Raw genomic sequence first — 25274 nt, forward strand, 5'->3', positions numbered from 1 at the left:
CTTCCTTTCGATCAATCAAATGTTTCAAAACTAAAGGAATTCCTTTCTCGTCGTTTTTATCAAAATTTTGAAAGTCATGATCATTGCAATACACAAGAGGCACGTAAAAGTACTTAGAATCTGCCTCAACATTTTCATTCAAAAGATCCAGCTCATCTAATTCCTCGGTTACAACTGACTTAAAAGGAAAGGAAAAAGACGACCTGGACAAAACAACGACATCCGGATTATCAACCCCAAGAATACCAGACTCTGACTTAGAAGAACTAGAATCTGATTTCGATTACACAGACTCTGTGGAATCAGATTCCGGCTTACTACCTGACTTAGAACTACCGGACAGAAAACCCTCCTCTAGCTGCCAAATGAGAGAAGGTGCATTAGATGCATCCAGAATACCACCGGAAGGGTCCACACTTGATTGACCTCCGATCATGGAAACGATAAGGTCATTCCCCAAGCTCTCTGGGTTGATCTGAGGATCTGAAATGAGACATGCCAGCACTGCTTCTAGCTCAAGTTCAAGTTCACTGCTGTTGGACTCACTTTTTGTGTTCTGTTCAGCCCTAGCAGTTAATTCAGTTTGTTCTTGTCCGACTTCACCCTCTTGCAATTGTAAGTCAAAGAAAATCTCAAAAATGGGAAGACGCCGCTTCTTAGAGTTCAACCATGGCTCAGGAAAACCGTAAAATGGGAAGTCTTCCACCTCCCGGACAAAGAGGCCGTTTAGAGTTCCTTGAATTGGCCTATGCACAAGCTCATAGTGCTTCCCAGTTTGCTTAGCTTTGGCTCTTCCTGCTATTTCCTTCCTTTTCCTCACCCAGTCCTCTTTGGTAGACGTGTAGCCAAGACCAAAGGTATGAGGGTTATGTGGCACATCGGCCAATGCAGCAACGCCCTTCCGGCCACTCTTTCCAAATCCCATCCCGAGTATATGTTGTAGCTCGTTCATGAGGTAGACTGAATGAGCACTAACATATAACCCCTCATCAGCAACCAAGATATCTTACACCACCCGGGCCTCAATCAAGGTAAATCCAGACAGAAAAACATCCTCATCGCCATGTACAATCTCCAGCAATGGTGTAGTAACCTTAGGCAAAGGATGTGTAGATGAATTTCTGAACACAATAGCCACCCCCTTCCCATGGAGGTACTTCAACATCTGATGCAAAGTGGAAGAAACAACTTTTACTTGGTGCAGCCACGGTCGCCCAAGCAACAAGTTGAAAGTGGCTGGAACGTCTAGGACATGAAACTCAATATCCTGTTGAGCTAGACCAACTTGTACTATTCCCATCACTTCTCTGCTTGTGTTGTCGTATGCCCAGATCACCTGGGCCGTAGGCACAAAATCTACTAGCTTCAAGCCAATAGCATAGGCCATGCGAGATGGACAAACGTTGATTGCAGACCCAGTATCAACTAATACAATAGGCACCCACTTCTCTTTACATTCAACTGAGATATATAGAGAGGTTTGTTATGCGCAGAGCCCTCAGGCGACAGTTCTTTATCGGAGAAGGTCAAAGTCGGGAAAGCACCTCCTGGGAAGACAAGTCCCACTAGTTGATTTGGAGTTGTATCAATAGACAACTTGGCTTTATCCATTGCTGATAGCACGACTTGTCTGTGTACCCGCGAAGCCATGAGCAACCCCTAGATGGATATGTCTGCATGAATCTTCTTCAGCTGCTTCAGTACAGCCTCCTCCTCCGACTATTTATCCTTCTGTTTTTCGGCCTCCTTATCCTTTCCGAATGCTTCTGGTTGGTCTAAATGTGGGGGTTTGAAGTACCGCCCGCTTCTAGTCATGTGATCTACTTCCTCAGAATACCAAGTGTTGTCTAGCAGGTCTTGACCCCAATCCTCGTCAGTGTGGGCAAGATGCAGATCATCATCTTCCCACCAAACTACTTCGGCAACTGACTGTGGACTCGACTTTCTTCACGCCCCCCTTTCGGAGAGCTCGAATCGGTCCAACAGTTCAGACTCCTGTCATGATTCTGAATCTAATCTCACAAAGTGCAATGTGAGACTGATAAACACCAAAGAGTCCAATCCGGCAAATCATTTTGGAAAATTGATTTTAAATCAAATAATGCCAAAATTGGACTGCTTTGCCAGATTACAGAGTCGCCACCTAAATATTTTGTTTTGGGAAATTTGGGAAACCCTGACTCGTGCCAAAGGCCATGTGTTCGTCATCACCAAAGTTGCCTCGCTCGGGAACTTGGGTACGAGAGGGTAAGGTCCTGAAATGAGCATCCCCGCTCGCTTGATCAAAGATCGGCCTCTACTAAACATGATATGTTGTTTGATAAACCTCATGTCTTCTTGTTCTGATTATTAGCTAACATTACTATGTGGCGCACACAAGCAAGTACAGACTAAGTCGCAAGATTTGGGACAATTCAACTCATGCTTGTTTTCGAAAATGGTTTGAAAATGCCACCCTCAAGTGGGCTAAAAACATGATGATTTGCCACTTCGCAAAGTGGGATCAAAACTCACATTTGATGAATTGTCCTAATTCAAGCAACAAAGCCTGCATCCACAGACATTCATGCAGTTAAGCATATAAGCAAATAGCCTCATGGGAAGCATGCGAAACATGGCAACACTCACACTTATGCGAGTATGCTAAAGCATAAAACTTACAGTGTACTGCAAGCCAAAACAAGGAACTAGTTAGAAATATGCATGATCCTAACTATACAAGATGCCTAATGCAACACATGCACTAATGCAACTAAATAGGCTCGGCTACCTAATCATGGTATTTGCAACACTTTGATAACATGTTGTGAAACACGTATTCAAGTAAGTGTATTGAAATTGCAATGCAGTTTGAATGATGTGCTGAGCCCGGTGCATGGAAGACAAATGAATGATGCACACATGCGAGCACAAGGTAAGCTAATCGAAAATGTCCCTAAACTAACCACCGAAAGCGGATAAATAAAAGGGAGAAAGACGTGGGGTTGGAAGACATACACACACACGCACGATTATGACAACATTGTGCCCTCGCGAAGGAGGGACCGAATGAATAAGCTAACCAGCTACGCTAATTAAGCTAATTATTACAAAATGAACTAGTTAACTATTCTAGTTAACTAATTATTACAACACAATTGAATAACTAGCAATGCTAAGCTAGGCTAATTAAAATATTATAAATTTGAATTGATTAACTAGTTACACAAACTAATCATAAGCAATGAAATCACCTCGTAGGCAAAGGAGATATGCAGGCTCGGTTGGCGTCCTCCCGAAAATCTATTGCCTTCCCTTCGGCTGCCTCTGTTTGCATTTGCTTTGATTTCTGAAAATTGGGCTAACTTTTAGACTGCCCTTGCTCCAACACAGGAACATAATTGCACCAAAAATGGACTGGTGGCCTGTCGGCCACAAAAGGTGGCTGTCGGCCACCCTAACTGGCCAGTCAGCTAGTTTAGGAGGCCGGTCGGCTACCTCAAGTGGCCGGTCGGCCACTCCCTCTTCCAAACTGTTGTTTTTGCTGCAACAGAGAACAACAGAGGCAAAGCAAGGCATTTTGCAGGAAATGTGTGTACTGCCACCCACCTTATCATTTCTCAAGCTCAAAGGAGTGTGGCGCTTGGCTCTCAAGCCACTAATCAAGCATCTCGATGCATGATGGCCAAAGAAAAAAGCTTGTACAAGCTTAGTGAATTCACACATAAGACCCAAAGGGGCCACCACGCTAACATGCATGATCAAGGGTGACGGCGACCACGACACGTGACACGTTTCATCACTTTAAGTATAAAACGTCTCACATTTCTTGTGTTTGGATTAACATCCGATCCAAACATATGCGATGCAATACAAACATGCTTATCTTGGTCATGTTTTACTTGTTGAATTTTGTTTACACATTTTATATTATCGAGTCATTCTTTAACCGGTTAAGTCCAATGTGGGTGTCCTCTAATGAGAGGGGGGTCAACCAAAGGATGGCTTAAGACATGAGAGAGCTCAAGCCTTTGGCTAGGAGGAACCCTCAAAAGAGAGTTAAAGCCATTGAGTACAAGCTTTATCTCAAGCATAAACACAATCATAAGGTTAGCCATCCCTCAAAACAAATGGAAAAATGAAGAAATGAGGGAGGTTACAGACTTTTTTTAGTGCTGAAATGGCATGCAAAATGACAATAAATCATGCAAGCAACACATGCACAACATGTTCAAAAGCCAAAAGCATTAAACTAGTGAAGAGCATCTCACTAGAGGCATGCAATACCATGCTTAAATGACCAAACCAACTCCGGAGAGAGCTTAAACATGCGAAAATAGTGGCCTAAACATGCTAAGATTAAAACATAAAAGGCACGAAAAACATTCGCACATGTTAGCTCACAAACAAGGCCAAGGGCACAACTCTCAAAAGTAATGAAAGAGTGAAATACATGCGCACATGACAGAAGTTATGGTGCTGAAATTACATGCATAATGAAGCTATAACATGCAAACAACTCAAACACTTCATACTCAAGGCTTCAAAGCAATGGACTAGTGAAGACCGTTACACCATAGCCATGCAAACCAAGCCTCGAAGGACTTAACCGACCCAAAATAGATTTAAAGCATGTCAAAACAGTAGCTAAAATGTGCTGGAGTGAAGCTAACACAAGCTAGAATAGTAGGCTAACTCATTAGGCACGCTAGACTAGTAAGCATAATTGCAATACAAGTGCAAAAAACAAACAACAAGTGCTCCAACCAACCAAAAACAAAGTTGAGACATGCCAAAATAGAGCCTAAAACATGCTTGAAATAAGCTAACACAAGCCACAAAAACATGCTACTTTGTAATGCTAACTTGGCATGGAAGAGAGAAACAAGGAGGGGAGGCTAACCCCTCCATTTTTGGACTTCAAAACACACTTTTTACCACTGAAATAACTCTGAATTTCAGTGGTTTAAAGGCCCAAAAAGTTTGACTTTTACATGCTAAAAGATGATGCAAAGGCACATACAAATATGCATGAAAAAAGGGGGAGACAACCCCTTAGCACAAAATGACTTCAAACCAACATGTTTAGGCCCAAAAATTAGAACTTTTTGTAGTTGAAAACTAAGCTCAAAACATCATAGAAAGATGGAAAAACAACTATGTACAAAGAGCTTACAAGAGGTATGACTTATACCTTTGAAGCACAACACTTAAACAGCCACTTTCTTGGCTCAAATAACCCTTCAACAGCCCAAAATAGGTCCCAACATGCCTCAGCTCCAAGATGGTCCAATTTGGTTAAGGGGTTGTATACAAAGGCCATTTGTGGCCGACACATGGCCGGCAAGCTTTACTTGTGGCTGGAAGGCAAAGACTGGTTTATGGCCCTGACTTCAATTAGGCATATCTCCTTCATATGGACTCATTTGCAGGTGGATGTCTGACATCAAAATTCCAAGTGTGCTAAGAGATATCCCTCTTTTAGTGAAGACTGCTCAGTTTTGGTCCAACCGGATTGATGCCTAACTTCAACCAGCCATATCTCCCTCATCTAGACTCGGCTTTAGGAGATTCTTGAGTGCAAAATGAAGCCCTAGAATTCCAGTTTCCAACAGTGGTTGCCTCATTGCTGAAATCCAATTGTACAAAAGGATAAGCCTGATTTAGCGAGGGCTGCTCGACTCTCTCTCAACGATTCACGCCCAACTTCTTCCCCAACTATGTTTCTTCCCTCTCCTCCAATTTTCTTCAACTCCAAACCCCTAAACAAGATGTTTTAATGATTTTTCCAAAGAGTTCCCCTCTCTTTCATTCATTTCTACTTTTTCCTTGCTCAGTTTACCGAAAAGCACAATATTTAACGAAATGTGAGCCTCGGAACATCGTAGAAATTTTTTTTTGAAAATATTTTGAAAGAGAGGATTTTAAGGTCTAAAATCTTTGGTCAAAATAGTTTTAGTCCAAAAATGGGGTGTAAGGTTGGGATTTAACTCTCTCATTGTCGAAGAAATCGAACCTTTGCACTGCACAGCTTTCATCACCAAGTAAGCAATTAGTAGCGCCCAAGTTTTAAGGTCGGCCAAAAATGGGGTGTTTACAATTGCCCCTCTTTGACAGAGCTCAAAGTTATGAAATGACGTGAGTGAATGTCAAAGCCCAGAGACGACCCATTTTTGACAAGGCCAAAGACTTGGACAAACAAACAAATTGTAAATGAAGTTGGTTGAACTCGAGGGTTGCCTACGTATCCCTTTGCAAAGAATCAAACCAGCGTAGTTCAGGAGAAGGATGCAAAATGATAAACAATATAACGAAACAAAGTAATGAAATAATGCACATGGTATACAATGCAATGAAATAATCAAACCACAAGCAGTGCAAAACCACACAAATATCATAAAGGGATGGAGATGCAAAATCAAACTACGTTTAACACAGAAAAGGTGCCGAAACCCTCAAACCATAATTCTCTTAGTGGAATAGGCATTTGCACATGCAGAACTGTGTGTTTTGCAGAAGGAATACAAGGGATTGGGTGGTATGATATAAGTGAGGAATGATCTACTGAGGAAATATCGTGATCCTACATGCTAAATGCAACAAAACAAAGTATGATGCAATGGATACAATGGATGCAGTGAATAAGGCGCAAGCTGAACCACATTTTACCTAGAAAAGGTATGAACACAAAACAGACCACGTCTAACACAGAAAAGGTGGCGAAACCCTCATACCACAATTCTGTTAGAGGAATAGGCGCGTACACATTATCACATAACCATGCTTCAACAAAGGAAAGTATGGGCACATACTGAACTAAGCTTAACATGGAAAGGATGCATGGCGTAATGGACAATGCAATAGATGCATGCGATAGATGCTATATGCAATGCAATAGACGTAATATATGATGGAGTACCTAGGAAGAGAAGGTACCTTACAGGCGCAATTGGCAATGAGTTACCTAATGCTGCTGGGGATCTTCATCTTCTACATCTTGCGTTTTCGAACCATAGGTAATACTTTTCTCCCTGGCTATGGTTGCAGCTTTCCCTATTCTTCAATAGGGTGACAGACTAGGTTAGTTCAGTATCCAGAATTGAGGCGCATACACGCCACCTCAACTTATGGGGCTGCCATACAGATTTCGAGTCGAGGATACACCCTTGGGTATTTAAACCAGACTTTAGTCTTGGAAATGCTGAACCTTTGCGTTCAAGGCATCAGCCATTCGAACTCTGGTTTTCACTGTATCAGTTGATCTTCTAGGAACTTACCACAAACACCGATAGATGGCTATATTAGACCATCGGAAGTCGTTCGGGCACGACAAACACCAAAGGAGTTGCACCTTAAGAGGATTTAAGGTCTCCTAGACTAGAAAGTGCACAAGACAGTGCAAACGAGGGTGAATGAATGCACAAAACAGTGCTAACAAGATGCACAAAATAGTGCGAACTAAAGCGAATGCACAAGACAGTGCAATGCAGGGTGCACAAAACAGTGCGATGCAGGTGCACAAGACAGTGCGATGCAGGTGCACAAGACAGTGTGATGCAAAGTGAATGCACAAAACAGTGCGATGCAAGGTACACAAAATAGTGCGATGCAGGTGCACAAGACTGTGTGAAGCGCTAGACAGCGCGATTGAATGCACAAAAAAGTGCTAATACGTCCAAACGAGCCTCATGCGAGTGGAGAAAGAGTGAATAAGTGAGCAAGAAAGCGCGAGTGTAAATTGTACAAGAAAGCGCGAGTGTAAATACCAAGACGTACGCAAATGTTTTCAACTGAAAAGATGGTATAAACATCAGGCGTACCCGAATGTTTCTAACCAAAGGGGGTGGTATAAACACCGGGTGTACCCGAATGTTTCTAACCAAAGGGGTGGTATAAACACTGGGCGTACCCGAATGTTTCTAACCAAAGGGGGTGGTATAAACACCGGGTATACCCGAATGTTTCTAAGCAGAGCAAGGTGGTATAAACACCGGGCATACCCGAATGTTTCTAACCAGAGAAAGGTGGTATAAACACCGGGCGTACCCGAATGTTTCTAACTAGAGCAAGGTGGTATAAACACCAGGCATACCCAAATGTTTCTAACCAGAGCAAGGTGGTATAAACACCAGGCGTACCCAAATGTTTCTAACAAAAGGGGGTATAAACACCGGGCGTACTCGAATGTTTCTAACCAGAACAAGGTGGTCTAAACACCGGACATACCTGAATGTTTCTAACCAGAGGGGGTGGTATAAACATCGGACGTATCCGAATGTTTCTAACCAGAGCAAGGAGTTCAAGAGAGAGGAATGGTTTTACCCAGAATTGCTTTGAAGGAACCATACATACAATATCGTGTATGCAAAGAAAGACACTTAACAAGTGTGATATAGTAAGAGTGCATATTCCATGCAAGACAAACAACTGAGATATAAAGGCAATGGCACATTCTAAGTAAGAATGAAAGCATGTTCTATGCAAAATAACAAGAGCATATTATATGCAATAGTTGAAAACGTGATCATATTCTATGCGACTTTGAAAGCATATTCTATGCATGAAACACGCATATTCTATGCAACATTGAAAGCATATTCTATGCATGAATCATAACGATGTGAGGCACACGTGCAACATAACTGTATATGAAAGTGTACATGAAAGTGTACATTCTATGCAATAGAAGGGCATCAAATACGTACTGTGGTGCCTCCGATTTACCTCTCGGAGGACTTTGCAGCATGCTCAGCTCAAAAAGGATACATCCTGTTTATATTGGCGAGAGGTAAGATTTGCATGTGAAAACCACGGGTGCTGCTTAGACTACCATTTTGACTTGAAGCAAGCTTACACTTGGGGTCGAGATACACTCATACTTCGGAGAAAGGCGAGGCTTGAGAAGGTGCACCTGGAATGCAGTCTCGGACTTTGCTAAAGTTGAAACACACTAAGATGCTCCAAATTTTCCATCTTTTCTTTTGCTTTGGAGTCCGAAACCTATGTAGCTTTAGATAGGTCCTGGTTTCATTGTTCACACATGACCTAGGTTGAACCCTGCAGTTCATGAAAGAAAGGATCCTGTTTTGCACAAATGTGGAGAATGGCACAGCACTCTGAGCACAAAACGATTTATTTTTGAAATTGAAGTTGAGAAATAAGTTCTTAACCGGGTATTAAGCCTACGACTGACCATAGTCGAAACGACTCAACAAAGGGAAAAAAAGGTAAAATAACCTGAACACATCTATTGACACTCAAAACGACTCAAAACAAGAATCGAGATAAACAAAAACACATACTCAACAATCAGATACTCTGCTATCATTTGTGGGAGACCTCTCGATTCACGAGGAGCCTGTTTCTTCAGATATTGTTTCCCACCTTTTCTCATTTGTGATTCTCACATCACTATGGCACTCAATCTCTAGTTTTCTAAAAAAGCATTTTTCTCACTTTTTCCTCTCAACGCATATCTCTTTATTCTTTAATCTCTCTTATTTTTATCCCGCTCCTGGGTGGTTGATGGATAAACAGGAAGTTGTGGGCTCTTGCCCCTAGTATTCTACTAGATTCTCATTCTTCTGCTCACAACTAGTGAGCTCTCCCACAGAGGGGTTGTGATGCGACTGGAAGTGCAGCAGATCTGCAGCTGACATCGGTTGATGATGCCCTTGTCTTAGCTTGACCGAGATGAGTTACAGCATGTCTCACCGGCCAAGTATACAATTGATTGGCCTCACACATTACATTTTCTACGTCCCCATTCTAGGTCAGATACTAATTTGAGCGAGATCAAACCCGTCTAGATGAGGGGGTCGAACATCCAGCCTCATTTTCAGTTCGTGCTTCGCACTTGGCTTGACACCTCGCTGCTTGGAGGATGAGAAAACTTTCAGCCCTTTGCTGTTAGCTTCAATTGTGCCCATTCTGGCGAATATGGTGCCCTTTCCGACAAGTATGGTGCCCATTCCGGCAAGTATGGTGCCCTTTTCGGCAAGTATGTTGCCTTTTCTAGCAAGTATGTTGATAACAGGAAAAAGACAGAAAACCTGACTCAACTGTGCCCCTTGTTCATCATTTTGACCATTTTTTTTGTTTTGGCTTTCTACTAAAACAATTTTGACCAATATAAGAGTTGGATTAACATACTTGTTTAATTTTCTAATTTGAAATCATGCAAGTCAGGTTGTGAGCACTGAAATTTTTTGTTTTTTAGGTCCAAAAAATGATCCAATTTTGGAAAAAAAAAAGGAATAATTTTCAAGAGAATTAGTCAACCTCATTAAAAATTCTCAAAAACTATTTTTGCAAATGGCCACTGCTCGGCCAACATAGAATTTACTCTTGAGACGCACAACCTCAGATCTGAACTTGATTTTCCTTGCAGCTGAATCTTTCTAACGGAATCGGACACCCGAATTTGAACGGAGACAAGCCAATTTGCACATGGATAAGATGGCCGAGTTTGAACAAGGATAAACCAATCAACATGGGTGAGCCAAACAGGCTGAAAATGATTGGGGCCGAACTTTAGGATGAAGTTGCGTACGTATCCCAAACATGGGAATCAGGCCATACGTAGTTCCGGGTGTGGTTCACTCAGGTGTTGACATTCTCCTTTTGTGCTCTAACTTTTGTAAAGGCCGTCTTTTCGGGTTTTCAACCTTGCGAGCTATTTTTCTTTTTTGCTCTGTTTCCATTTTTGTTCTTTTCTTTTTCTTTTCATTTTTACTTTCTTTTTTCTTATCTTTTTTCTCTATTTCCATTTTTTCTTTTTCTCTCTCTCTTTTTTTTTTTTCATTTTTGTTCTTTTTGTTCTTTTTCTTGTTCTAACTTTTGCCTGGGTCGCTCTTCCGGGTTTTCGGCCCAGCGAGCCTCTTAAGGATAGAAAAGTTTAACTTGACCATATTGATTGGCCATAGGATCTCGAAGCCATCTAAATCTAGGAGAATGGCTATTGTTCATTGATGATGTAGAAGCCCATCCAATTGGGTCTGAATTTGCCCCTAGTGTTGTGGATAGGAACTCGGTTGTCTTCCAGCAATAAACTTTCTTCTCTCCGTTTCTCGGATTTGGCTTTCTTGCCTGTCTTCATTGGTTTGCGAAATGACCCATCTTTTGAATCTTTGAGCACATCTAACATTTTTGCCCGTAGTTCAAGGGATGTTTCTGATCTAGCTTTGCAAGCTTCCTTTGATGACATCTGACCTTCATGATCTGACCTTCTTGCCCCTAGTTCAAGGGTTGCTTCTGATCCGGCCATACAAGCTTATATTGTGATTGTTTGCTTGAACATTCTGAGTTAAGGTTCAAGGTTTGAAAGCAAAAGGGGATGAGTCTCGAGGCTGAGAATGATCCTATGCTGCACAATCTCAAGAGCTATTTCACACAGGTCTTCGTAGGACCACGCAAAACATTTTTTGAAATCTTTTAAGAAAGTGACTAGTCACTCGTGCCGAAGACAATGTAGAACCAATTTAGATCAAGCCAGGATCCTTCTCAGTACTCACATTAACAAACATGATCTCATTCATTAAGGGCTTAGCTTGCCTTTTTTTCTCTCAGTTTGATCAAATTTTACAAGTCCCGAGGAATTCCTCCCTCATTGTTTTCATCACAGTGTTAGAAAAGTTTTGAAAACTTAGGTCAATGCAATGATTTCAAGGCACAAAAAAGTAGGTGAAAAGCTCTACCATTTCATTCAGATCTTCTGGCGGAATTGGCTCAATGGCAGAAACAGACGCAAAAGAAAGGGAATAAAAGAAAAACACAAAACAAGATAGTGATGTCCGAGGTAACACCCCCGAAATCACCTGACTCTAACACAATAGGACTGACTTGATACAACAAGACAGACTCAATACAACACAACAGAACTGACTCAATACCCAAGTCAGAAAATAAAATAACCAGCATTTGCATATTGCTCAAAACAGTGCATGCCATTCCCATATCTGGAGTAAACTAAGTGTCATCCGCAGGTGGTTCACCCCCCGATCACATAATCACATTATCCCCCAAGTTCATCGATCCAGTACCGATAGACTTTGCAGGACCTGGTGCGACGATGACCTTGTTGTCAATCAAATCTTGTATTTCGTAGCGAAGACGAAAACAAATGTTAGTGTCATGGCCGGCTTGTTGATGGAAGGCACAGTACTTGGCCGGATCATGCTTAGTTGGAAGGGGATCCGGGAGAGGCCGAGGCTCAAGGGGTTTGAGATGGCCTTGTCCAACGAGGATTTGAAGAGCTTTGGACAAAGTCATGTAGAACGGAGCAAAGACCCTTTGGCCTCGGGATTGGTACTTCGAGGTTTGTGCAGTCGAGTTGAATGTACTGGCAAAAGGGTTAGCAGGTATTAACTGGGTTTGCTGATCTCTTCCGAGTGTAGGATTAGAGCTGAAAGGGGCATTTTTGGCACGACATCCCTTTTCCCGGCTTGCCCCTTGATTCAAAGTGCTCTCACCGTGAGTAGCAAAAGTGTCATCCACAGTTTTTGCAACAATTGCGAGCACTTGCTGTTTGTTCAGTCCTTCAGCATTCAAAGCCTCAACAGCCCACTGAAGATGTTCATAAGGGCCAATGCCTGCCCCTACCTTGTTCTTGCCATTTGCCTTCATTTTGCCAAGGGATTGGCCTTCTTCCAATGCAACCCGTCCCAAGATTGGGGAGCCTTGTGGCGTGAAATTTCTGGCATGTGATCTGGGCGATGGCGGAGCCAATATCCCAAAGGCCAGATCTGCCACAGTTCTCTGAAGATCTTCAATCATTTTCATCAACTCAAAAGTAGGGGGTTCGTGGGTTTGAGATGATTGGGGTTCAAATGCATTCATCGTGCATAAGTCCATGCTGATTGGAATGAATACCTTAGGCTTGGGTAAATGGGCCGGGGAGATGTATATGCTGGGGTTGTAGGTGGATGGAAGCATGTGGATTAGATTAAGATATAGAGGTGACGGGTTAGTACTAGCTTGAGGTCCTTTTGGTGGAGCTATGGTCTCTTCGTCAATAAGATCCTGACTCTTATGACGGAGGCAGATGCAATGGTTCGTATCATGACCGTGCTATTGATGATAGGCACAGTATTCAGCTGGGTCATATCTTGGTAGAAGAGGTTTTGGAAGGGGTCAGGGTTCTAGGAGTTCTAGGTACGCTTCTTCTTGCAACATTCTCAAAGCTTGAGAGAGACTCATGTAAAGAGGATGGAAATTTCGGGCTTGAGGCCAAGTTGAAGTGGTTGGTTTTTGGCCATTGAGGAGAGTGGTGACCGTGTTTACTTCTGCGCATTTCGTTGCTGTGCTACCATCAATAGTAGCATCGGATTCGTAAACATCATTCTCTCTCATAAGCTCATTACCTTTCAAAATGAGCCCTTGTCGGATGGCATCCTCGATTTGAACCCCAATGTCATGGAGGTCCTTAAAGTTGAATGTCATTTTCTGCAATATCTCTACTTGCCTGGCCACATCTTGCTGCAGCGAATCTACTGATTACTGAAAACGGATCAATAAATCCTCTAGATTTGTCAGAGACTGCGTCATGATAGAAGTAGATGCTTGTACTTTGAACAGAGGTGATCTGGCTGGTAAATGCCGGAACAATGGAACCGGTGAGCCCTGTTTGGCCCTTCTTTGCCTTGCCACTGGCGAAGAAAACATTGGTTGCCCTTGAACTAAACCTTTGATCTTGACAAAGTCTATCAACACAAGTCCAGTGTACCCGAGGGATATTGGAGTCTTCTGAAGCTATGGTTCGAGGGCTACCTTGTAAAAAGGAAAACAAATAGCATCTCAACCTGATTTCACTAGAACAGATATGAGCATAACTGAATGACTGTACTCTTTACTGAATTCTGCACCAAAATTAGATACCAAACTCGCAACTGATATGTACATTCCTGTACAATTTCACTATAAAGCACATACCAGTTAATTGAGAGCCAAAACACCCCTATGAGGGGGTAGGGTTTCCCTATCCTAGTTTCGTCAGGAACTAAGGGTTCATTACGCATGCATGCGGTTCCAAACAATCCTGCTTTCGGGTGAGCAACCTATCCTAGTTTGGAATAGTCTCTAAGGCATCCGAAATGCAACTAGGTCAATTGGTCAAAAAGGGTGCCTTAACAAGACCACCTAATATACCTCTCACTCCTAACACTGAGAAGGGAAAGAAGGATCAAACGGTACAACCATAGTCCAGATCCAAGGTTTGTGTTCCCATTGTGGCAGAGCCCGCAACCGGTCAGCCTTACGGCACACTTTTCCAAACAAGCCTCTGGCAAACCATTTAGGAATAGCAGATGGCAAACACTATGACTTAGGTGCACCAATGCAAATGGAATGTAAAGATACACATAAGTGTAAACAAAACGACATATCATGATGTTCGAGTCAAGTTCTCTAATTCCACAGTAGAGTCGCAAGAAACTGTGGACTCGACTTTCTTCGTGCCCCCCTTTCGAAGAGCTCAAATCGGTCCAACAGTTCGGACTCCTGTCACGGTTCTGAATCTAATCTAACAAAGTGCAATGTTAGACTGATAAACACCAAAGAGTTCGATCCAAAAAATCATTTTGGAAAATCGATTTTAAATCAGATACTGCCAAAATTGGACTGTTTTGCCAGATTACAGAGTCGCCACCTAAATATTTTGTTTTGGGAAATTTTGGAAACCCTGACTCATGCTAAAGGCCACGTGCCCGTCATCACCAAAGTTGGCCTGGCTCGGGAACTTGGGTACGAGAGGGGAAGGTCCTGAAATGAGCACCCCTGCTTGCCCGATCAAAGATCGACCTCTACTAAACATGATATGTTGTTTGGTAAACCTCATGTGTTCTTGTTCTGATTATTAGCTAACATTACTATGTGACGCACACAAGCAAGTATTGACTAAGTCACAATATTTGGAACAATTCAACTCATGTTTGTTTTCGAAAATGGCTTGAAAATACTACCCTCAAGTGCGCTAAAGTGCGGATTTGCCACCCTCAAGTGGGCTTAGAACATGATGATTTGCCACTTCGTAAAGTTAGCTTAAAACTCATATTTGATGAATTGTCCCAATTCAAGCAACAAAGCCTTCATCCACAGGCATTCATGCAGTTAAGCATATAAGCAAATAGCCTCATGGTAAGCATGCGAAACATGGCAACACTCACACTCATGCGAGTATGATAAAGCGTAAAACTTATAGTGTACTCCAAGCCAAAACAAAGAACTAGTTAGAAATATGCATGATCCTAACTATACAACATGCCTAATGCAACAAATGTAATAATGCAACTAAATAGGCTTGGCTACCTAATCATGGTATTTGCAACACTTTGATAACATGCTGTGAAACACGTATTCAAGTAAGTGCATTGAAATTGCAATGCAGTTTGAATGATGCGCCGAGCCCGGTGCATCCAAGACAAATGAATGATGCACGAATGCAAGCATAAGGTATGCTAATCGAAAATATCCCTAAACTAACCACCGAAAGCGGATAAATAAAAGGGAGAAAGACGTGGGGTTGGAAGACATGCACACGCACACGCATGATTATGACAACAATGTGCCCTCGCGAAGGAGGGACCGAATGAATAAGCTAACGAGCTACACTAATTAAGCTAATTATTACAAAATGAACTAGTTAACTATTTTAGTTAACTAATTATTACAACACAATTGAATAACTAGCTATGCTAAGCTAAACTAATTAAAATATTATAAATTTGAATTGATTAACTAGTTACACAAACTAATCATAAACAATGAAATGGCCTCGCGAGCGAGGGAGATATGCATGCTCGGTTGGCGTCCTCCTAAAAATCTATTGCCTTGCCGTCAGCTGCCTCTGCTTGTATTTGCTTTGATTTCTAAAATTTTGCCAACTTTCAGACTGCCCTTGCTCCAACACAAGAACATAATTGCACCAAAAATGGACTGGTGGCCTGTGGGCCACAAAAGGTGGCTGTCGGCCACCCTAACTGGTCAGTCAGCTAGTTTAGGTGGCCGGTCGGCTACCTCAAGTGGCCGATCTGCCACTCCTTCCAAATTGTTGTTTTTCCTACAACAGAGAACAACAGAGGCAAAGCAAGGCATTTTGCAGGAAATGTGTGTACTGCCACCCTCCTCATCATTTCTCAAGCTCAAATGAGTGAGGCGCTTGGCTCTCAAGCCACTAATCAAGCATCTCAATGCATGATGGCCAAAGAACCAAGCTTATACAAGCTTAGTGAATGCACACATAAGACTCCAAGGGGCCACCACGCTATCATGCATGATCAAGGGTGACGGCGACCAAGAAACATGACACATTTCATCACTTTGAGTATGAAACGTCTCACATTTCTTGTGTTTGGATTAACGTCCGATTCAAACACATGCGATGCAATACAAACATGCTTATCTTGGTCATGTTTTACTTGTTCAATTTTGTTTACACATTTTATATTACCGAGTCATTCTTTAACCGGTTAAGTCTAATGTGGGTGTCCTCTAATGAGAGAGGGGTCAACCAAAGGATGGCTTAAGACATGAGAGAGCTCAAGCCATTGGCTAGAAGGAACCCTCAAAAGAGAGTTAAAGCCATTGAGTACAAGCTCTATCTCAAGCTTAAACACAATCATATGGTTAACCATCCCTTAAAACAAATGGAAAAATGAAGAAATGAGGGAGGTTGCAGACTTTTTTTAGTGCTGAAATGGCATGCAAAATGACAATAAATCATGCAAGCAACACATGCACAACATGTTCAAAAGCCAAAAGCATTAAACTAGTGAAGAGCATCACACTAGAGGCATGCAATATCAAGCTTAAATGACCAAACCAACTCTGGACAGAGCTTAAACATGCGAAAACAGTGGCCTAAACATGCTAAGATTAAAGCATAAAAGGCAAGAAAAACATGCACACATGTTAGCTCACAAACAAGGCCAAGGGCACAACTCTCAAAAGTAATGAAAGAGTGAAATACATGCGCACATGACAAAAGTTATAGTGCTGAAATTACATGCATAATGACGCTATAACATGCAAACAACTCAAACACTTCATGCTCAAGGCTTGAAAGCAATGGACTAGTGAAGATCGTTACACTATAGCCATGCAAACCAAGCCTCGAAGGACTTAACCGACCCAAAATAGATTTAAAGCATGTCAAAATAGTAGCTAAAATGTGCTGGAGTCAAGCCAACACAAGTTAGAATAGTAGGCCAACTCATTAGAGCATCTCCAACGCTTAACTTCTTTTTTCATTAAATCTGATGAAAAAAATGACGATTTTTTCAATTTGATACGAGGCGCTCCAACGGTGAGCATCAAAGCAGATTTGGGGAAGTGGTCGACCGGGTGGTCGATCGGCCGGTTGACCAACCGGTCGACCGGTTTGGGCAAATTTTTTTTTTTTTACCTGTTTGAACCTTTTTTGACCGGTTTGAACCTAGTTATTTCAAAGGGAACTGGTTGACCGGTTGGTTGACCGGTGTACCACTTTCAACGGTCAGTAACAGTGATTTGGTAAAATCTGTGTCTTGGTCTCAGTTTGATGTTTTGTTTGCTGAATTCTCATTTTGATATGACTTTGGTGCAACGGTTGGAGCTTGAAAAAGTAGGTTTTTCATCAAAATTTGAATTTGATGCTGGGTTTGGTTCACCGTTGGAGATGGTGTTAGACATGCTAGACTAGTAAGCATAATTGCAATACAAGTGCCAAAAACAAACAACAAGTGCTCCAACCAACCAAAAACAAAGTTGAGACATGCCAAAATAGAGCCTAAAACATGCTTGAAATAAGCTAACACAAGCCACAAAAACATGCTACTCTGTAATGCTAACTTGGCATGGAAGAGAGAAACAAGGAGGGGAGGCTAACCCCTCCATTTTTGGACTTCAAAACACACTTTTTACCACAGAAATAACTCTGAATTTCAGTGGCTTAAAGGCCCAAAAAGTTTGACTTTTACATGCTAAAAGATGATGCAAAGGCACATACAAATATGCAAGAAAAAAGGGGGAGACAACCCCATAGCACAAAATGGCTTCAAACCAACATGTTTAGGCCCAAAAATTAGAAGTTTTTGTAGTTGAAAACTAAGCTCAAAACAGCATAGAAAGATGGCAAAACAACTATGTACAAAGAGCTTACAAGAGGTAAGACTTATACCTTTGAAGTACAGCACTTAAACAGCCACTTTCTTGGCTCAAATAACCCTTCAATAGCCCAAAATAGGTCCCAAGATGCCTCAGCTCCAAGATGGTCCAATTTGGTTAAGGGGTTGTATGCAAATGTGTAGAGAATTGCCACTTTCAAGCACAAAATAGGAAGAGAGAGAGAGAGATAGAGAGAGTGAGAGAGAGGATTGTAGAGAGAGAGGCTCCTAAAAATCTTTCAACCTTGCAAACAATAGATAAGGCCTTCTCTATATAGGAAAAATACAAGCCTTGGTCGAAATATCTGATTTAGAGACAGTTGGAGCTTGTGGAAGACAACTGCAGGTAAATATCTACAAATTCTAAGCTTTCTGGACATTTCTGGCCGACCGGCCACTTTTTGTGGTCGACAAGAACCCCTTTTGGACGACATGTGGCCGACACATGGCCGACAAGCTTTACTTGTGGCTGGAAGGCAAAGACTGGTTTCTGGCCCCGACTTTAATTAGGCATATCTCCTTCATCTGGACTCCTTTGCAGGTCATTCTTGTACCTACATTGAAGCCCTGGAAGTCTTCTTTCCAATGGTGGTAGCCTTACATCAAAATGCCAAGTGTGCTAAGAGATATCGCTCTTTTAGTGAAGACTACTTAGTTTCGGTCCAACCGAATTGATGCCTAACTTCAACCAACCCTATCTCCCTCATCCGGACTCGGCTTTAGGACATTCTTGAGTGTAAAATGAAACCCTGAATTCCACTTTCCAATGGTGGTGGCCTCATAGCTGAAATCTAATTGTACAAATGGATAAGCCTTATTTAGCGAGGGCTGCTCGACTCTCTCTCAACGATTCACGCCCAACTTCTTCCCCAACTAGGTTTCTTCCCTCGCCTCCAATTTTCTTCAATTGCAAACCCCTAAACAAAGATGTTTTAAAGATTTTTTTCAAAGAGTTCACCTCTGTTTGATTCATTTCTACTTTGTCCTTGCTCGATTTACCGTAAAGCGCAACGTTTAACGAAATGTGAGCCTCAGAACATCGTAGAAACTTTCTTTTTGAAAATATTTTGAAAGAGAGGGTTTTAAGGTCTAAAATCTTTGGTCAAAATAGTTTATGTCCAAAAATGGGGTGTAAGGTTGGGATTTAACTCTCTTATTGCTGAAGAAATCGAACCCTTGCACTGCACAACTTTCATCACCAGGTAAGCAATCAGTAGCGCCCAAGGGTTAAGGGCGGTCAAAAATCGGGTGTCTACACCGACAGACAATTGTTTGATTCTGTCATAGTTAGTCTCACAGCACAATCATTCCCCGCAGGGTGCTTGACTTTTCGAACTTCCTGAATATTTCCATCTCTTTCCTGTTCGAACCACCTCAGTGTGGTTTTTTGTTCTGTATCAACAGTGTTAACGACGACCAATCCCTGAGCGAAATTCTTAGTACTGGCGCTCTTCGGCAATTTACCCTTGTCCTCGACCGTCCTGGCCCTTGTAGCAGTTTTTGCCTCTTGCTTTTCCAACTTTGGTTCAAGTTTCTCATCTATATTCGGCTTATCACTTAGCCATCCCGAATTGTCCGCAGACTCATCCAAATTAAACTAATCAATGTGCACATCCCCCGAATCTTGCTCATTGAAGAACTGTAGATTGTTGATATCTTTCTCTAGAGCGGCTAGATCATCTAAACCCTGGCTTGGTCCACCCTCCCGGACTACACTAACCTCCATCCCTGTTGGCAACTCCATCTCTGATTTGGCCTGATTGCTCGGCACAATGTAGCTGCACGGGTTGTACTCCTCCTCAGATAAGTTCACGGAGCCCTCAGGTACTGAACCAACATTCCCATTCCCCCCCAAGGATATTCTATCTCCATCTACCACGGTCACCACCACGAGTTTGGGTTGGGATGTGGACGCGCTCATCATGCACAAATCTGTGCTTTTTGGGATGAACAACGCCGGTTTAGGTAGGTGGACATGGGTGATATATATACTGGGGTCATAAGGGACGGCCACTGTTTGGATGAGGTTTATATGCTAAGGCGGAGGGACCTGGTTATGTGGTGGAAGGGGATTTGTAGTGACATTTGGCTTCTGAGGAGGCGCTATCACTTTATTGTCTATAAGACCTTGAATCTCATGACGAAGTCTAAAGCACTGGTCGGTATCATGACCGTGCTATTGATGGAAGGTGCAATACTTAGCCGGGTTGTGTTTAGAAGGGAGAGGATCGGGTAAGGGGCGTTGTTCTAACGGTTTTAAATTCCCTTTTTCTAATCAGGACCTTCAAGTTTGCAGATAAAGACATGTAGAGTGGAGTGAAAACCCTCTGGCCTCGGGTCTGATGGTTGGAAGTTTGGGGGTTTGTATTGGCTGTACTGGCAAAAGGATTGATAGTTTTCGGTGTGGTGGTGACCATAACCACATCGGAAGGCCTTACAGCTGCACTACCACTCGTAGTCGCATTGGAATTGCGAGTGAAACCTTTCTTGGCTGCTCTTTCTCGTGGTCTATCAGACCCTGCTTTATTGCATCCTCTATCTGCACCCCTATTTTGTGAAGGTCAGCAAACGTAGATAGAGGTAAGACTATCATCTTCTATAACAGTCTTGGTTTTTTTATTACGGACACCATTCTAATTTGGTCTTTTTCAGCTGGCCGGGCAGTCATCATAGAGGCCTTGGCCCACCACCGAGTGACAAAATCGGAGAAGCCTTCCTTTGATTCCTGACGAGTTGTCTCGAGATCATGAGTAGTGACCTCAATTTGAGTGTTGTAGGAGTTCTGCAATATGTAGGCCTTAGCCATTTCCTCCTAGTTTCTCTTCACAGAGTCTTCAAGCTCAGCATACTAGATGGTTGCTATACCAGACATGGTCCAACCAAAGAGCGACAACTTTTGTAGGCTAGTGAGACCCATGGGTCATAGAATATTAGAGAACATCCATAAATGGACCATGGGATCATCTGAGCCATCAAAGCGGTCTATGTGCGGCATTTTGAATCTATCTGGCAATGTCACCGCAGAGTCAGTATAGCCATCCTCTATATCCGAAATTGAATTCACACCCTGAGCTCGTTTAAAGGGCTTTTCCAGCTTGCTCACTTTTAGCGCAGTAGGGTCGACCTCAAACTCAAACGGCGCCTCCGTTGGGTAAACCGGTGCTTTAGAAGTCTGGGGTGGAACTGGCTTTGTTGGAATGTCTGCATTTTCCTGGACATTAGTTGTAACCCCGAGTATTGGAACCCTGACCGGGGGTGGATTAGAAGCAGAAGCTGCTGCTTGTTGTGACTGCTGCTACTGTAGCCAAGTGATCAACTCAGTCTGCTGGGCTGTAATCTCTGCTTGGTGGGCAGCGACTTCCGCTATAGCCTCAATAGTTTTCTGGAGTTATAGAAGCATATCTTCCATGTCGACTGGAGAATTTTGAACTGCCGGAACTGGCGAATACCTTCTGTCTGGAGTAGAAGTAGAAGACTGGGCCTGACTGGGCGCAGATGAAATAGCTGGTGACTGCTGTACTGGTGAATTATGCCTGATCCTCCTTCGTCTTGTAACCGGTGGGAGTGACGCCAACACTGGTTATCCCCTAACTAGATCCCCAGATCAGTAAAGTCTTCTTACTTGGGTCCAGAGTGCTTGAGGGGTAACAGACTCGTCTAAAGCAATGGTGAAACACTACCTTGCAAAAAGAAAATAAAGCAAAAAAGAAACAAAAATAAAAAAACCACACAACACCTCGGCTCAGATAGAAACAACACGTAGTTGTAATCACAAGTTGGACAACTGTACTCAAATACTGATTTCTGCCCTAAATTTCTGCCTCAAAACTAATACCCTCAAACTGATACTCAAACTTGCAATTGATACATACATTCTTGTAGAGTTTCACTTTAAAATCACGTATCAAGCAAGTTAGAGCCAAAACACCCCCATGATGGAGTAGGGTTACCTTGTCCTAGTTTCGTCAGGAACTAGGGTAAATTATTCAAACAAAGTGGTTTCACCACAATCCTACATTCGGGTAAGCATCATGTCCTAGTTTGGAACTGTCTCCATGCCTTCCGATATGCAACTAGGTCGATTAGTCAAAAGGGGTACCTCAGTAAGACCACCTAATATACCTCTCACACCTAACACCGAGAAGTGAAAGAAGGATCAAGCGGTATAGTGGTAGTCCAGATCTGAGGTTTGTGTTCCCATCGTGGTAGAGCCCGTAACCTGTCAGCCTTATGGCGAGCTTTTCCAAACAAGCCTCTGGTAAACTACTTAGGAATATCAGATGGCAAACACTGTGACTTAGGTGCACCGATGCAAATGCAAATACAAATGCAAAGAAACAGATAAGTGTAGATAAAATAACATATCATGATTTTCAAGTCAAGTTCTCCAAATCCCCAACAGAGTCGCTAGAAACGGTAGCTCGACTTTTTCGCACCCCCTTTCGGAAGGTTCAAAAGAAGCACCTACAGTTCAGACTCTTGTCACGGTTTTGAATCTAATTTCACAAAGTGCAATGTGAAACTGATAATCACCAAAGAGTCCAAATCCGGCAAACCTTTTTGGAAAATTGATTTTTAAATCAAATAATACCAAAAATGGACTGCTTTGCCAGATTATAAAGTCACCACCTAAATATTTTATTTTTGGGAAAATTTAGGAAACCCTGACTCGTGCTAAATGCCACGTGTCCATCATCACCAAAGTTACCTCGGCTCGGGAACTTGGGTACGAGAGGAGAAGGTCCTGAAATGAGCTTCCCCACTCGCCCGATCAAAGATCAGCCTCTGCTAATCATGATATGCTTTTTATAAACATTACGTGTTCTTGTTCTGGTTATTAGGCTAACATTACTATGTGATGTGCACAAGCAAGTATAGACTTCATCGCAAGAATTGGAACATTTCAAGTCATGTTTGTTTGCAAAAATGGTTTGAATTTGCCACCCTCAAGTGGGCTTAAAGATGCGGTTTTGCCACCAAATATAGTGGGCTTAAAACATGATTTTGCCACAACAAAGTGGGCTTAAAATATACATTCATCAAATTGTTCCAATTCAAACAATAAGTCTTCATCCACAGGCATTCAAGCAGTTTAGCATTTAAGTACATAGCCTCATGGCAAGCATGCGAAACATGGCAATATGGAAATCACACTCGTGCAAGTATGCTAAAGCATAAAAACTTACCGATTACTCCAAGCCAAAACTGAAACTAGTTAGAAAAATGCATGATCCTAACTGTGTGAGATATCTAATGCAACACATGCAAATAATGCAATTAATAGGCTCGGCTACTAACATGGCATGTGAAGTAATTCAAGACATGCGGTCTAAGCACCTATTCAAACAAGATATTGAAATGACGATGCAGTTTGAATGATGCGCCGAGCCTTGGTGCATGCAATACAAATGAATGGATGCAAACATATAAGCATATGGTATGCTAATTGAAAATGTCCCTAATCTAACCATCAAATGCGATTAAATAAAAGGGAGAAAGACGTGGGGTTGGAAGACATACACACACGCACGCAAGCTTGTTACAACATTACGCCCTCGCGAAGAAGGGTCCGAATGAATAAGTTAACTAGCTATGCTAATTAACTAATTATTACAACACAATTGAAGCGAATTAACTAATGCTAAGCTAATTAATTATTACAAAATGAGGCAAATTAACTAACTTTCTCCAAGCTAATTAAAATGATTAACAAATTAAATATCTAAGCTAATTAATACAAAACGAAACTAATTAACTAAATAGCTACAACACTTGCATGAATGAATTAGCTACCACTAACTAATTAAACAAAGCAAGTAAATGGCCTCGAGGGGTGAGGGATGCACGCATGCTCGGTTTCTCCACCTGAAAATGACACCGCCTTGCCATTGCAGCCTCGGTTTGTACATTTTTTATCACCAAAAATTGTGCCATCTGCTAGAACACTTCAGATCCCCTTCAGGAGCACAGAGAGCAACCTTCTTCATTGATGGCCAGTCGGCTACCAATGGTGCCCGTCAGATACCATTGGTGGCCGGTCGGCTGATACTGGTGGCCGTCGGCCACCCCTGCCCAAAACTTTTTTTTTTGCTGTAACAGAGAGCAAACAGAGGCAAAGCAGTGTATCCTCAAGATTTGTGTGTACCGTTACCCTCCTTATCATTACTCAAGTTCAAAGGAGTGTAACTCTTGGCCCTTAAACTATCAACCAAGCATTTTCCATGCATGATGGCTAAGGAACCAAGCTTGTACAAGCTTAATGTGTGCAAAACAAGACTCAACAAAACCACTACCCTATCATGCATGATCAAAGGTGATGGTGACCAAGGAAAGAGGCACGTTTTATCACTTTGAGTATGAAACGTTCCATTTTTCTCGTGTTCGAATTAACGTCCGATCCGAACACATGCAATGCAACACAAAGATGCTTTATCTTGCCTCTTTTACTCATTCATTTTTGTTTACTCATTTTAGCTTACCAATCCATTCTTTGATTGATTAGTCCAAAAATGAATGTCCTCTAATGGAAGGGGTGTCAACAAAGGGATGATTTAAGGCAAGAGAGAGGTCACGCCTTTGGTTAGTAGAAACCCTCAAAAGAGGATTGAAACCATTAAGCACGAACCTCAATCTCAAGCTTAAACACAACCCTAAGCTAAGACCACCCTCAAAATAAAATAAAAGAGTGAAACAAAGAGTATGTGACAGAGCTTATGATGTTGAAATTACATGCAAAATAGCAGTACAACATGCAAGCAACTCAAACAATTCATGTTTAAAGGCCTAAAACACAAAATAGTGAAGCCTTTTACACTACAACTATGCAAAAGACTACTCATACAACCCAAACGGCCCAAATCAGAGGCAAAAACGTGCTGAGATCAAGCTACAAAATGCTAGAAAAACATGCTCACATGTTAAGCTATCTAGGCATGCAAACAACACACAAGGAGGGGAGGCTACCCCCCAAAATTTTGGACTTCAAAAGAAGGTTTTTGTAACTGAAATAGCTCTGATTTTTAGTGGTCAAAAGGCCCAAAAGGTTTGATTTAAAGGGGATGGAAGATGGCACAAAAAGCTTCACAAGCTAAGGAACAAAAAGGGGGAACAACCCCCTAACACACAAGGAGTCAAACCACCATTTTTATACCTCAAAAA

The sequence above is a fragment of the Camellia sinensis genome, chromosome 10 (genome assembly GCF_055761805.1).
Source record: "Camellia sinensis isolate YWXY chromosome 10, ASM5576180v1, whole genome shotgun sequence".
Lineage (NCBI taxonomy): Eukaryota > Viridiplantae > Streptophyta > Magnoliopsida > Ericales > Theaceae > Camellia > Camellia sinensis.